This window comes from Brachyhypopomus gauderio, chromosome 18 (assembly GCF_052324685.1).
Source record: "Brachyhypopomus gauderio isolate BG-103 chromosome 18, BGAUD_0.2, whole genome shotgun sequence".
NCBI lineage: Eukaryota > Metazoa > Chordata > Actinopteri > Gymnotiformes > Hypopomidae > Brachyhypopomus > Brachyhypopomus gauderio.
Window position 1 is genome coordinate 5,565,184 of NC_135228.1, and position 13,605 is coordinate 5,578,788.

Sequence of the window (13,605 nt, forward strand, 5' to 3'; positions counted from 1 at the left end):
AAGTCAGTACGGTTAGTCTCTTTTGTAAGGTCTATTTGGCGGTGTTTCGGTTTATTGTATATTTCATCTAGAGTGTGTTTTGTTTGTCTGTTGGTTGTATAAGAACCTGTTCGTCATATGTGTATTTTCTGCTGTGCCTGAGAGGTGTTACCTGATTAATCTGTGTACTAGTATACACGCTAAGAGTTTTACTGTTACATTCACCGAGTTTCGGTGTCTGAAAGCTCTGAGTGTTTATGTGAATGTAATGCCTCGCCGTTCAAGAGTGATTCGAGCCAATCTAAGTAGGAGACAGGAGGAAACTCCCCCTCCTACTAATAAATCTGACTCTCAGCAGCATTTGTGTCTTTCTCCTAGTTCTTGCATGTTACACTTGAAAAGAGAATATGTGCTAGTGTTTGAAAGAATGATTGGATACTGAACCAGGTTTGCTGTGTTTTAATAAAGGTGTTTGCATTGTGAAATGCAGAGTTGTTATTTAATTTAAAAAATGCGCTTTTGAACACAATATTAACTATTTGGCTCTTTGTGTGAGGTCAATGTGTTGCTGTGTTTAGAGTTTTGACAATGTATCACAAGTATTGGGAAATGCACATTAGCAGTCGTCAAAAACTGTAATCTAAAAATAAGTTGTTCATGTATATTAACTTTTAAAATATAACAGTAAGCAGTGGCGTGCACACATAGACATCAGGTGGTGCTAAACCACCACCAACTCTGCCCTTTATCAACGAAAGTGCGCATTTGAAACTTCGGGTTTTTAAATTTATTTTTTACTATTATTATTATCATTTTACTGAGGTCGGTTTGAAATTATCTTTTGGAAACCTGAGCGATTAAAACAATGCCCTGAAATGAGCCACCACCTCGCGCACACCCGACTTCTCTCTTCCTTTAACACCAGATGCGCTGCAGCAGCAGTTCAGTTCAGCGAGTGGAAGGAAGCGTCTTCAGCACAGCACACACGGTCACAGATAGACTTCTTCTCCCGTCCCCACCAGCCAGGTCACATACACATCAAGTACAATCGTACCGTTTGCCCTCTAAGCCCAACGTGAAATCATTTTGTTGTGCAGTAAAATGTCTCATACAGCACCAAACTACTAAGCATTTTAGCCGACTGGTCACCTGATAAACTAGTCGCTCTAGCCCAAATCAATGATAGATAACGTGAGGACAACCACATACAAATAATTAAGGTAGAGTTTGCAAATCTATTAAGCTGAACGTCTTCTGTTGTATAGGTTTTGGTAGGCAACATAAATTAACACATTCATTTGTGAAAGAAGAAACGGGAAGTTCCCCATTACCTGTGAAAAATGCCCATCTGCATTCATGTAATGAAAACACTCAGTAGCCTATAACTCCTTCTCCTACTTTACAGTCTTTTTACTGTCTTAATTGTAGGCCTATATTGATTGACTAATTGCAAAATATATGCAACAAGGCCTGCAGACAGTGGAGGGTAAACAGAAGTTAACTGAAGGACATGACTGTATATAGTTAATATTGGATATGAATTTTATCAGTCGGCTGCGTGACTTTTTTCCATTGAAACCTCACGTTTAGAGAATGTTACAAATAAAAGTCAAATTTCATTCAACATGTGCTTGTAGTTTTTTTTATAATGAAGTGTTCCACGTGTGCTAAGAAGTGTTCCACGTGTGCTAAAAAGTGCCCTTCACCCCCCCCCCCCCCCCCCCCCCCCCCCAAGCACTTGCCCCCCAAAATGTCTGTGCACGCCACTGACAGTAAGGTAAAGATGACATCTTTCAATGTTGATTATTTGAATTCAATTTTCTCTCAGTCCAGTTTATTTTATTTTATTTTTTTGCCAGGTCATTTGTGATTGCTTTTTGCATTTTTTGCCAAACGGTTTCCTTAATGGTCATGCCTCCTGAAAAACCAAAACACTGAATCTGTGCAAGAAAGACTTGACTTTTGAACTATTTTTATGATAACATATTTTTTATGTTACCTGGATCAGTGTAGCTCTAGTCAGAAAAGGTAAGCTGGACCCAGAAATACACAGAAGGCACTGCAAAAATGAAAACACTAAATCAATTAAATCATTCAGTGAAGTAAATCCATAAACACCTGCAAATGTGTGCTTTTATACATGATTTTTTAGTGTTGTCAGCCAGTTCATAAATCTGGGTGTAGTGTACCTGATCAATCATAAAAATGTATCTGTAACAGGACATCTCTGGCGCTATAATACTTAATTTGTGTCCATTTTACACCACCCCGGTGGCACGTAGTGTATATGACAGCTTTTATTATCATATGGACAATATTACTTCCAGCAATAATATGATTAAAAAGCCACATAGTAGCATAACAAAATAACTAACACACTTAATAATTTGACCCTGACAAAATACAGGAAACTGGAAAGCTGAAACCTACATTGTTCACTCAGTGAGTAACCTCTGCAGCTTTTCTTTTTCTCTCTCTCATCTTTTCAGCGCCACGTTTACGTTTCGTAGTTTGTTTAGACCCTGGCTTAGACTGCTCCATCTTTACAGCAATGCGGACCTATTTTTTCACGTTTCAGTAGTGTGAACCGTGTGGCGGAGGGATCACATGATGAGTTAGACCCTCAGCAGTGTCAGTGTGCAACTGGCGTCTCTCTCTCTTGTCACTCGTGGGATACAAACAGGGAGATATCATTAATGTAGCATTAGTATGGACGAGGCTACTCGTGTCTACTTGTATTAATAAGTGACACAGCTGCTGTATGTTTTCGTAGTCCGGTCCAACTCGTTCATGTGTTTACAGGATCAGTTTGCGGCCCGGTCCAACTCGTTCATGTGTTTACAGGATCAGTTTGCGGCCCGGTCCAACTTGTTCATGTGTTTACAGGATCAGTCCGCGGCCCGGTCCAACTCGTTCATGTGTTTACAGGATCAGTTTGCGGCCCGGTCCAACTTGTTCATGTGTTTACAGGATCAGTCCGCGGCCCGGTCCAACTCGTTCATGTGTTTACAGGCTCAGTCCGCGGCCGCGCTGAGCAGGTTAGTGTGACTGGAGTGTGACTGCTGTTTAACACCGTTAAACAGCAGCGTGACTACGGGCCGGGGACGCAGTGCAATGGCTCCTCCACGGGCCGAGTTAAACCACCGGCGGCCCACTAACCCATCGGCCCACCGGGGAAATCCCCGGTAGATTATACTTAAACACAGGATAAGATGGTAAAATATCCTATGCCACTCCCATACTCCTCACAAGGCCCTACCGCCCATCTTCTCTCCAACAACCATAACCGTGCATGTTATTAACCAACCAACCACTATTAGAACACTGCAACATCTACAAACTGATACTGGCTCGGCAAGGATCCAGAAGCACAGCGTACTATGTTCATGGTCCATTGCTTCAACTGCCAAGTACTCAGATCATCACATCAACCTGGACTGACCTTCAAACAAAGCAACAACGACATCCTAAACACACACCAGTTGTTTGAGCAGAACACAACAACAGCTACAATCTGATACTGGCTCGGCAAGGATCCAGAATCACAGCGTACTATGTTCATGGTCACTTGCCTCAACTGCCATGTACTCAGACCACAACACAGCCCTAGACAGACCTTCACGCAAAGTAACAGCGACCTTCAAACAAAGCAACAACGACATCCTAAACACACACCAGTTGTTTGAGCAGAACACAACAACAGCTACAATCTGATACTGGCTCGGCAAGGATCCAGAATCACAGCGTACTATGTTCATGGTCACTTGCCTCAACTGCCAAGTACTCAGACCACAACACAGCCCTAGACAGACCTTCACGCAAAGTAACAGCGACGCCCACAACCACTTACAAGCTCTTCACTGGGGTCATCAGGTGGGCACCTCCCTTCGTTGGTGTTTCATTGATTTGAGCCCACAACACCTCCAGGAGGCTCAACGGTGAGGGCTGGCGTCCCAGCCTCACCCCCCTCAAAGCTTGCTGTTCAACCACCTTCCCAACGTCTCACTCATAAGACCGGTCAAGCCACCTTTATGGGACATGCCCCCAAGTAGTCTGTGCCCTCTTAATCCACAGCCATTGGCTAGCTCTTTCAGCTACCACCGACAGCTCCTTCACAGCTGATCTTAGCTTTCTCCCTCTAAGGCAGAACTGTGTTAACAACGATGTCATAGATTTAGCCACAAAGCCCCTAGCACCTACTTCTACTGGTCTTATGTGCGCCTGCCATCCGCGTTCTCGCACATTAGCCACCAAGTCAGCGTATTTTAACTTTTTCCTCTCAAATGCTTCATCAACCGCGTCTTCAAATGGAACCGTTAATTCGATAAAGTAAACAATCCGTTTACTTTCCGAGTACAACACCATATCGGGCCTCAATGAAGTTACTGCTATGCACTCCGGAACCTGTAGTTTTCTCCCTATATCTACTAGAAGTTTCCAATCTCGTGCTTCACCCCACCTGCCAACATCAACGGCACAATCGCGTTCTCCTGCACATTTACCCTCCCTCACAAACCTATTTGCGTACCGATTACCAACACTAGTCAATGCATTAACCTCTAAGCGCTTCTTATCAAATAAACACGCTAGCACACTTAGAACTTGATTATGCCTCCATGTATATCGCCCCTGTGACAAACTAACATGGCATGCGGACAAAATGTGCTTTAGCGAGCCAACTCCCGTGCACAACTTACATTTAGGATCTTCACCTACCCACTGTGCGAGGTTTTGAGGAGTTGGAAGGACATCATATGTTGCTCCAAGTAGAAACTTGATGCGCCCCGCGTCCATCGCCCAAATTTCCTGCCAGGTGAGCCGCCTATTTTCTACACTCTGCCAACGAAGCCATTGGCCTTGTTTTGCCTGAGACGCTGCTAATGCACGTCGAGCATCTTCTTCCTGTTCCCTTATAAAACTCACTACCATTCGCCTTCTCTCTGGTGACGTGGCTTTATTAAATGTTTTCCATGAGTCACCTGATCCAAAGCCCGCTTTTCCACATTGGACATAGCCTACTATATCGCGCAACACTAACGCGCTTTCGGCCGCTTGCGCCGCTACCCGTGGATTCCACTTCCTCCCTACCTTAGCCACTGATGCTGCTGTTCTTACGACATTATCCTTAGATCCTAATAGAATCACCTCTCGACTCACCCTCGCACATTTAAATTCCTCAACTAAGCTAGTCATAGGTAGTTCTAGTATGCCTTTTCCATATAATGCTACACTACTTAAACAACGTGGCAAACCTAACCATTTCCTTATTGTTTTATTCAAAATCCTTTCCAACTTCTCAACCTCTGTGATAGGTACCTCATAAATTGTCAGTGGCCATCTAATACGAGGAAGCAAGCCAAACTGGATACACCATAATTTTAATTTTCCTGGTAACAGCGACTTCTCTATTCTATTAATTGCCTGCACCAATTCTGTCTTTAAGATCGCCACCTGCTCCTTATCATTTAATGCTGCACTATACCATCTGCCCAAACTTTTAACTGGCTTCTCCTGTACCGATGGTATACACTCCCCTTCCATACAAAAGCTCTCCTGCACCAACTTGCCTTTAACTATTGATATACTTCTAGATTTATTAGGCTTTACCTTCATCCTAGCCCACCTAAGATTTCCCTGTATTTTTTCCAATAACCGCCGCGTGCAAGGTACTGTCGTTGTTAGTGTTGTCATGTCATCCATGAATGCCCTAATTGGAGGTAGCCGTAACCCATCTCGCAGTCTTTCACCGCCTACCACCCACTTTGAGGCCCTAATTATCACCTCCATGGCCATAGTAAATGCCAAAGGCGAAATGGTGCATCCGGCCATTATACCCATTTCCAACCTTTGCCATGCTGTAACAAATTCTCCTGTATTAAAACATAACTGAATATCCTCAAAGTATGCCTTAACCAGCCTAGTAATATTTGCTGGCACCTGAAAATATTCAAACGCCTTCCATATTAGGCTATGCGGCACGGACCCAAAAGCATTAGCTAGGTCTAAAAACACCACATGTAGGTCCCTACCCTCTCTCTTCGCTGCCTGGATCTGACTCCAGATCATACTACTATGTTCCAAACAACCTGCAAAACCAGGAATCCCTGCCTTTTGAACTGAGGTGTCAATTAATTTATTTGCTTTTAGGTACTCTACTAATCTCCTTGCTACTACACTAAAGAAGATTTTACCTTCTACATTAAGGAGACTTATTGGTCGAAACTGCTCTATCTCCTTGGAATCCTTTTCTTTTGGAATCAGGATGCCCACTGCTCTCCTCCACTCTTTTGGGATAGTCCCTTTTTTCCACATTATGACCATCATTCTCCACAAAAACTTCAGGACATCAGGTGCATTCTTATACACTTGATACGTCACACCATTAGGCCCTGGCGCAGATCCAGCCTTTGCATGGCGAACCACATTTTGCACTTCCTTCCACTTTGGGAGGCTGACATCCATGCAGCCCCCTATTGTGCCCACTGGTGGAATGTCTGCTGGGAGCTCCAACTCCTTGTCCTTATCCTTATCACTATACATACATTCAAAGTACTCTTCTAATACCTTTCTTTCCACATTTAGTCTACCAGACTTCTCTTTGCTAAATAAAGTCTTTACAAACCCAAAGGGATTTCTGAAGAAGGCTGCCCTAGCATGTTCCTTCTTCCTTCTCCTTTTCCTTAACACCTCTGCCCTCCTTAAAGTTGCTAACCTACTCTTCAGATCTCTCTGTAGCCAATTGATACCCTCTTTATCCTCATCCATTGCCCTCTTCCACTGTTTTCTCAGAGCTCTCAACTCCTGGACAAGCCCAGCTATTTCTACCTGTCGCCTAGATTTCACAGACTCTTGCTTTTTTTCCCTCACCTGTACTTTCCCAAACCTAGCCAATCCATACTCATAAATGACTCCACCTAATCTATTCAATTTACTTTCTGCTGACCCTTTCAGACTAGCCAGTAAACCTCTAAGATCATCATTTACGCTTCTCCAGCCTGCTTTATCTACTGCTGCGGGCCATTTTACCTTATTTCTCTGGACAAATCTCTTCTCCTTCGCCAGCCTTCTGCTTCTCATCTGCTGAACCTCAGACTCATCATCCTGTATGTCTTTACTACAGTTCACTTCCTTAGCAACAGAGGTACTGATATCCTGCGGGCTGTGGTGTACAACCTGCCGCTGGACTTCACCCGACTGATTCGAACTACTCCGTAAGAAGTACTGTTCAATGCGGTGCCCCTGCACTACCACCTCCAAACATCTCTTCTTACTTTGATGAATCCTCAGCCCTCTAAGTGACGTAACCTTCTTCCATCCACAGACACACTCCTGCATCTCACCTCCTACCGCGGCAGATACCTTTGTGCTAGAGCTTTTTCTCATTGTCGATTCCATTCCAGAGTTCGTAGCCATGTGACCATCCTGTGAGTCATCTTCCACCCCAGCTCTCGCAGACTCAAGGGGTATTGTTTTCTTAAGTCTCTTTGTAGCTCTTAAGGTTGCACGCACACGGATATTTCCGCAAGTGCCGCCATCATGAGTAGCTAGCCCATGACAGCCCCGGTGGGGTCTATTCCCCCTTGTCAGCTGTCTCTCCAAGCTGCCACAAAGACTTTCCTTTGTTGTCAACTGCCCTGTTCGCAGCGGTCACTAGGTAGCCTAGAGAATAGATTATACTTAAACACAGGATAAGATGGTAAAATATCCTATGCCACTCCCATACTCCTCACAAGGCCCTACCGCCCATCTTCTCTCCAACAACCATAACCGTGCATGTTATTAACCAACCAACCACTATTAGAACACTGCAACATCTACAAACTGATACTGGCTCGGCAAGGATCCAGAAGCACAGCGTACTATGTTCATGGTCCATTGCTTCAACTGCCAAGTACTCAGATCATCACATCAACCTGGACTGACCTTCAAACAAAGCAACAACGACATCCTAAACACACACCAGTTGTTTGAGCAGAACACAACAACAGCTACAATCTGATACTGGCTCGGCAAGGATCCAGAATCACAGCGTACTATGTTCATGGTCACTTGCCTCAACTGCCATGTACTCAGACCACAACACAGCCCTAGACAGACCTTCACGCAAAGTAACAGCGACCTTCAAACAAAGCAACAACGACATCCTAAACACACACCAGTTGTTTGAGCAGAACACAACAACAGCTACAATCTGATACTGGCTCGGCAAGGATCCAGAATCACAGCGTACTATGTTCATGGTCACTTGCCTCAACTGCCAAGTACTCAGACCACAACACAGCCCTAGACAGACCTTCACGCAAAGTAACAGCAACGCCCACAACCACTTAGTAATGTATGCCAGTCCGCCCCTGCAGTCAACTAAAACCAGTTAGGATGGAATGATAAAAGAGAGCACAGTTATTTACTGGCAAGGGTAAAACAAACTGACTAGCAGACATTTGGAACCTCCACGTATTAGAAACAAAGCAGTAGTGATATTTCTCAGGTCTTTCCGAGGATATTCACAAAAATATTTAACAATTGTTGACAAAAAAGTAAATTGGCAAAATAAATGGACAGTCCTCATTGTGAATTCAAGAGAAAAAAATGCTGACAACGCAAAATTATAGGTGTACGCTGTACACTGACATGAAAATACATTCATGCGCATGCGCAGTAGCTCTAGGTAGGACATTCGATGGGTAGCACAGATTTTGATAACACCGGAGTGGATCTGATACATGTCCAGGGCCAGAGTGGGTGTGATAAATGTCCCGGCCCAAACTACTGAGATTAACATGGGCCAGCCCAAAATGATTTGATGTCTCGGCAAATTAGCAGTTTTAGTTATTGTCTAACTGCGTTACTATGACGACACGGCATATGACGTCACAACGCAGGAGACCTATAAAAGTCGCCACAGACGCGTTTAAACCACAGATCGTCACTGAAGTTGAAGTAGCTACTACAGCGTTTCAGCGTTATATTGTGCGAGTAAAAGAGTGACTATTCCAAGTGATCGTGTTTAGACAAATGATGAGGGTAAGTTCATGTTCCTTTGAGCTTTTTCCATAATCTCACTTTATTCCGAGTACGTTCGAGAGAGCCTAGCTTCTCAGTCGAGCATTTTCAAGTACTTTAGCCTAAATTCCAGCACTTTCAAACCTGGAACACAATGCAACATTAAAATTCATCAGGTAAATGTTCCCCTGTTTTTGAGGGGTGTTTCTTTATACTACCACATGTCGTTTCGGATACACGGCTGAACGGTTCATGTTTCAGTTTAGTTTACGGCCTCACGGACCAGGAGAGTGTTGTAGAAAATTTATAAATGTTGGGTTTATAAAATATAAATTATTATAAAATATAAATTACATTACAAATACAGTAATGCCTCCTTTATCGCATTCTGGAGATTCCAGAACTACCCGCAATAACCGAAAATAGAAACGGTATAATTATTTAAGTTTTTATACACTATATTAAGGCTTTATAAACCCTCCCCACGCCTTTACATAAACCTTTCCCGTTCACTTAATAACCATTCCCACACTGTTCTGTGCATGTGTGTGATGGTGGTTCTCGTTTCCGAGAGTAAATATGCACTATTTACTATAATTCGTACTGTTTTATTATTTATAACATTCCTTGTTAATTGTTAGAATTAATACTTATAATATATTTTTATACATTTTGGGATTTTGTCATGTAAAAAAATCATAAAATATATATATTTTCCGCCGATCGAATTCCGCAGACAACCGGCGAAAAAGTGATGACCCGCGAATTATTTTTCCCATTAATATCTTATAAAAACCCGTGAAAGAGTGAATTCACAAAAGCTGAAGCACGAACTGGCGCAGGATCACTGTAACATAATACAAAAAATAAGTATGAACTAACCTACAACTGAGTGCAAAATAAATATTAATTTAAGAGCAACATTAAGATAAAAACTGTACATTCAGATGAAAATATCAACTTAAATGTGCAATCAAAAAGAAAATGTGAGTGAGTGGCAGCGCAAACGTGAATCACGTCCTTAGCAACAGTTCTCTGGGTGACAGTACGTTCAGTGAACGAATCAGAAAATGAATGAACGAGAGCCAGATTAACATTAATTATCCGGTTACATCCCAGTTACTTCATTTTACGGCCTCTTATCACATGTGTAACCAATTAATATTGGTTATTAACCATCTGAGGTCATTATTAAGATCGATTAATATTATCTCCTTGAGAGTCCAGCGGGGTTGAAAAAAAAAATCTAAAATATAGCCGCAAGCGGCGATTGGCGGGTTCACACAAAAAAAGGCACAAAAGCCCAAAGGGTCTTTTAGACCAACAAGTGATATGAAGCTACTTCAGTCCAAAAAATGGACAGATCAAGTAATTTGCAAAAAATTATTCAACTGGGGCAATAAAGGCCCAAAAGATCAAAACAAAATGTAATGGCAAAATGATTCAGATCATAGAAGTTAATCAGTGCTGTGATTAGCTTTGTATGTGTGTGTTTGTGTGTTTTTTCATGTATGCAGTAAGGGCTTCTTGAGGCTTTTTTGGTTGGCTTGAGCAAAGGAATACAGCTGAAGTAGAATTTTGTTTCTAGGCCATACAGTGTGGAAGATATTAGCAAAATGATTCAGACCATACAACTAAATCAAATGCTGAGATTAGGTTAAAAGCACTGACACACTGACCCAGGGGCCTAGTCAAATAAATATACCTTTGGCTGAATTTGTCAGAAGTTGTGAACATAGCAGCAGGAGAGCTCTTGTTAATGCCCCACATGTAAACCCCACTATTTAACCCTTTTCATTTAGCTGACAAAATCTGTCACATGTGAATCTCAAACAAACCAAAGAGTGATGGCTTAGTATACAATAAAATAACACAAATATTCTTATCTTTGCCTGTTCATGATGTTCTCATCCCTACTCTGACATGTTCTCACTGTTGTGCCCATAGTAGGGAGGCCACTAGGAATGTGTATCTAACAAGACTTTGATGATAAGTAAAGCATGCAGTTATATAGAGGTTGTGTGTGAAATGTGAATTACATATCTCTGTCCTCTCTTATGTCATTTCAGGATGTATAGAGGGCATGAGTTGAGAGTGTGGATGGAAAAATGAAGCTAAATATCAGTTAGTGTGTTGGAAATGGCAAGAGAAATGTATATATGAAGCATATAGGAAGTCCTGTGTGAGGGTGTGTGGAAAAAAAGAAGCTAAATATCTGTATATTAGTCACTGGGTAATTGGTAGTAATGGCTAGAATTAGTGTGTATGTAAAACCTATAGGCCAGAGAGGCCTTTGCTTGTGTGAGTGCATGTGAAAGAGAGAGAGGGGGAGGGAGAGCCCAAGGGTTGTAGTGTTAGAAGGATGGGGGAGTGGAGGAGGGGGGCAGCGTGTGTGAGAACGTGCGTGTCTTAGCAGCTGTCTATGCCTCCCTGCACTGGTCAGTATGGAAAATGAAAATATTCACTGTAGAGCCGTTTGCAGGCGGATTTGGCTCAAACTTGGCACACTTCACCACAATGGTCATGTGAATGTGGATGTCAGTTTTCATAACAATCAGACATACTATGGCGTAGTTATTGAACTGTGAATTTGATGTGTTACGATGGTAGCATTGTGATGTATATGAAAAATATTAATTTGTGAAAACCTTAGGATTTTCTTGCTAATCTTAGCATTTCAGAGTCTGCTGAGTATTACAAGGTATGATTTAAAGGTGATGGAGTTAAAATGCTAGGACTAGTATGAAAATGACAAGTTATATATATTTGATAATAGTGAAAAAGTGGTACATTTTTGCAAAGCACATGTAATTAGAAAGTTGCTAGGAATTCTGCATACAATCATATGAGTGCAAGCATTTCTTGATAAGTGAAAATATGTAGGAGAAATTCTGGATTTTCTAGTATAGCGCCACCTAGTGGTGCAATTCCCTTCTAACATGAGTATGTCTTAGAGGGTGTGTACATGAACATACCATGTCAGTTTCATGTGTATGTACCTATGGTAAGTCTGTCAAATGGCCAATTAATTAAAATTAAAATTAATTGGCTTTTGGCGGCCATGTTTTTTGAGTGATGAGGTCATCATTGTGTGCCTTGATACCACTTGGGCCCCTGATGACGTCTGTAAAGTTTGGGCTTGATGTGACTAATGGTTTCTGAGAAACAAATTTCCCCATGTTATAGCGCCCCCTATTGGACAATCGTGGCCAGCTTTGACCTGTGACCTCTGAGTCATGTGCCCTAACAACTGATAAATTTTCATGAAGATTGGTCAAAGCATTGCTGAGATATAGCTGCTGAAGTAAATTTAGCCACGCCTCAGAGCTATTGATTGACATGTGACAGTCAGACTGTATACCAATGTCACAGTTTTGTTGATATTCATTGACAATGAGATTCTTGTGAATATTTTGACACCAAGATTGTGGTGATCAGATAAAAAACCAGGGACTAGTATAAAAAAATAGGTTTTGCATATTATGCAAATTAGCAAAAAATCTAAGTAGGCGGAGCTTAATGGTTGTATATGAATAGTCCTATTGAATTTTGCCAAGGAATCCATAAAAAGTGGAATTTTGTTTCTATGACTTACGGATTGGGAGATATGGACCAAACGACAAAATGGTGTGCTATAGCGCCACCATCAGGCCAATGTGGGTCTCTGTACTTGAGTCTGGTCCTTGGACCATACATTATCAATTTGCCAAGTTTGGTGTTTCTAGGCCTTACGGTCTAGGCTGCACAATGCGTTTTAGGTCAAAAAATGGGCAAAAGAATAATAATAAATATAGCCGCAAGCGGCAATGAGCGGGCTCCTCGCAAGTGGCATAGGTACCGACTTGCATGCCTGCGGCGAAGGCATAGTAGATATGGCTAGGCCAGTGTGTATGTGAAACCTATTGGTAGGCTTGTGCATGTGTGTGCATGTGTAATAGAGAGAGAGAGGTTTGGTGTGATAATGTTTGTTTTCATCAGTTAGAGCTGTGTATGTGTGTGAGTGATTGCATATAATGGGCAGTCTTAGTTGTCACAGTGAACTCACACTGTCATGTCAGACATGTATGTGCTCAATCTGTGATGCATACACATAAGTAGGTGTATGTGTGTGTGTGTGTGAATTAGGTGTTTGTATGTGTTACTCTCTAATGTATGGGTAGGCATGGCTAAGGCAGTGTGTATGTGAAGCTTATAGGGAGGCCTGTTTTTTTGTGAGTGCATGTGAAATAGAGAGAGGGAGGGGGAGACAGAGACCATGGGTTGTTAAGTGTTAGAAGGTTGGGGGAGTGTGGGGGGAGTGGAAGAGAGGGGCACTCTGCGTGTGTGAGAAGTGAGTGCATGTGAAATAGAGAGAGGGAGGGGTAGACAGAGACATGGGTTGTTAAGTGTTAGAAGGTTGGGGGAGTGGGGGGTGGGGAGTGGATGAGAGGGGCACTCTGCGTCTGCGAGAATGAGAGCGTGCGTGCCTGCAAAAGGCTCTCTACCGCTCCTTGCACTGCTGAGTATGTAAATTGAAAATATTCACTGTAGAGTCATTTGTGGATGGATTTAGCTCAAACTTGGCAAATATCACCTCAATGGTCATGTGAATGTGCATGTCAATTTTCATAAACATAGGACATA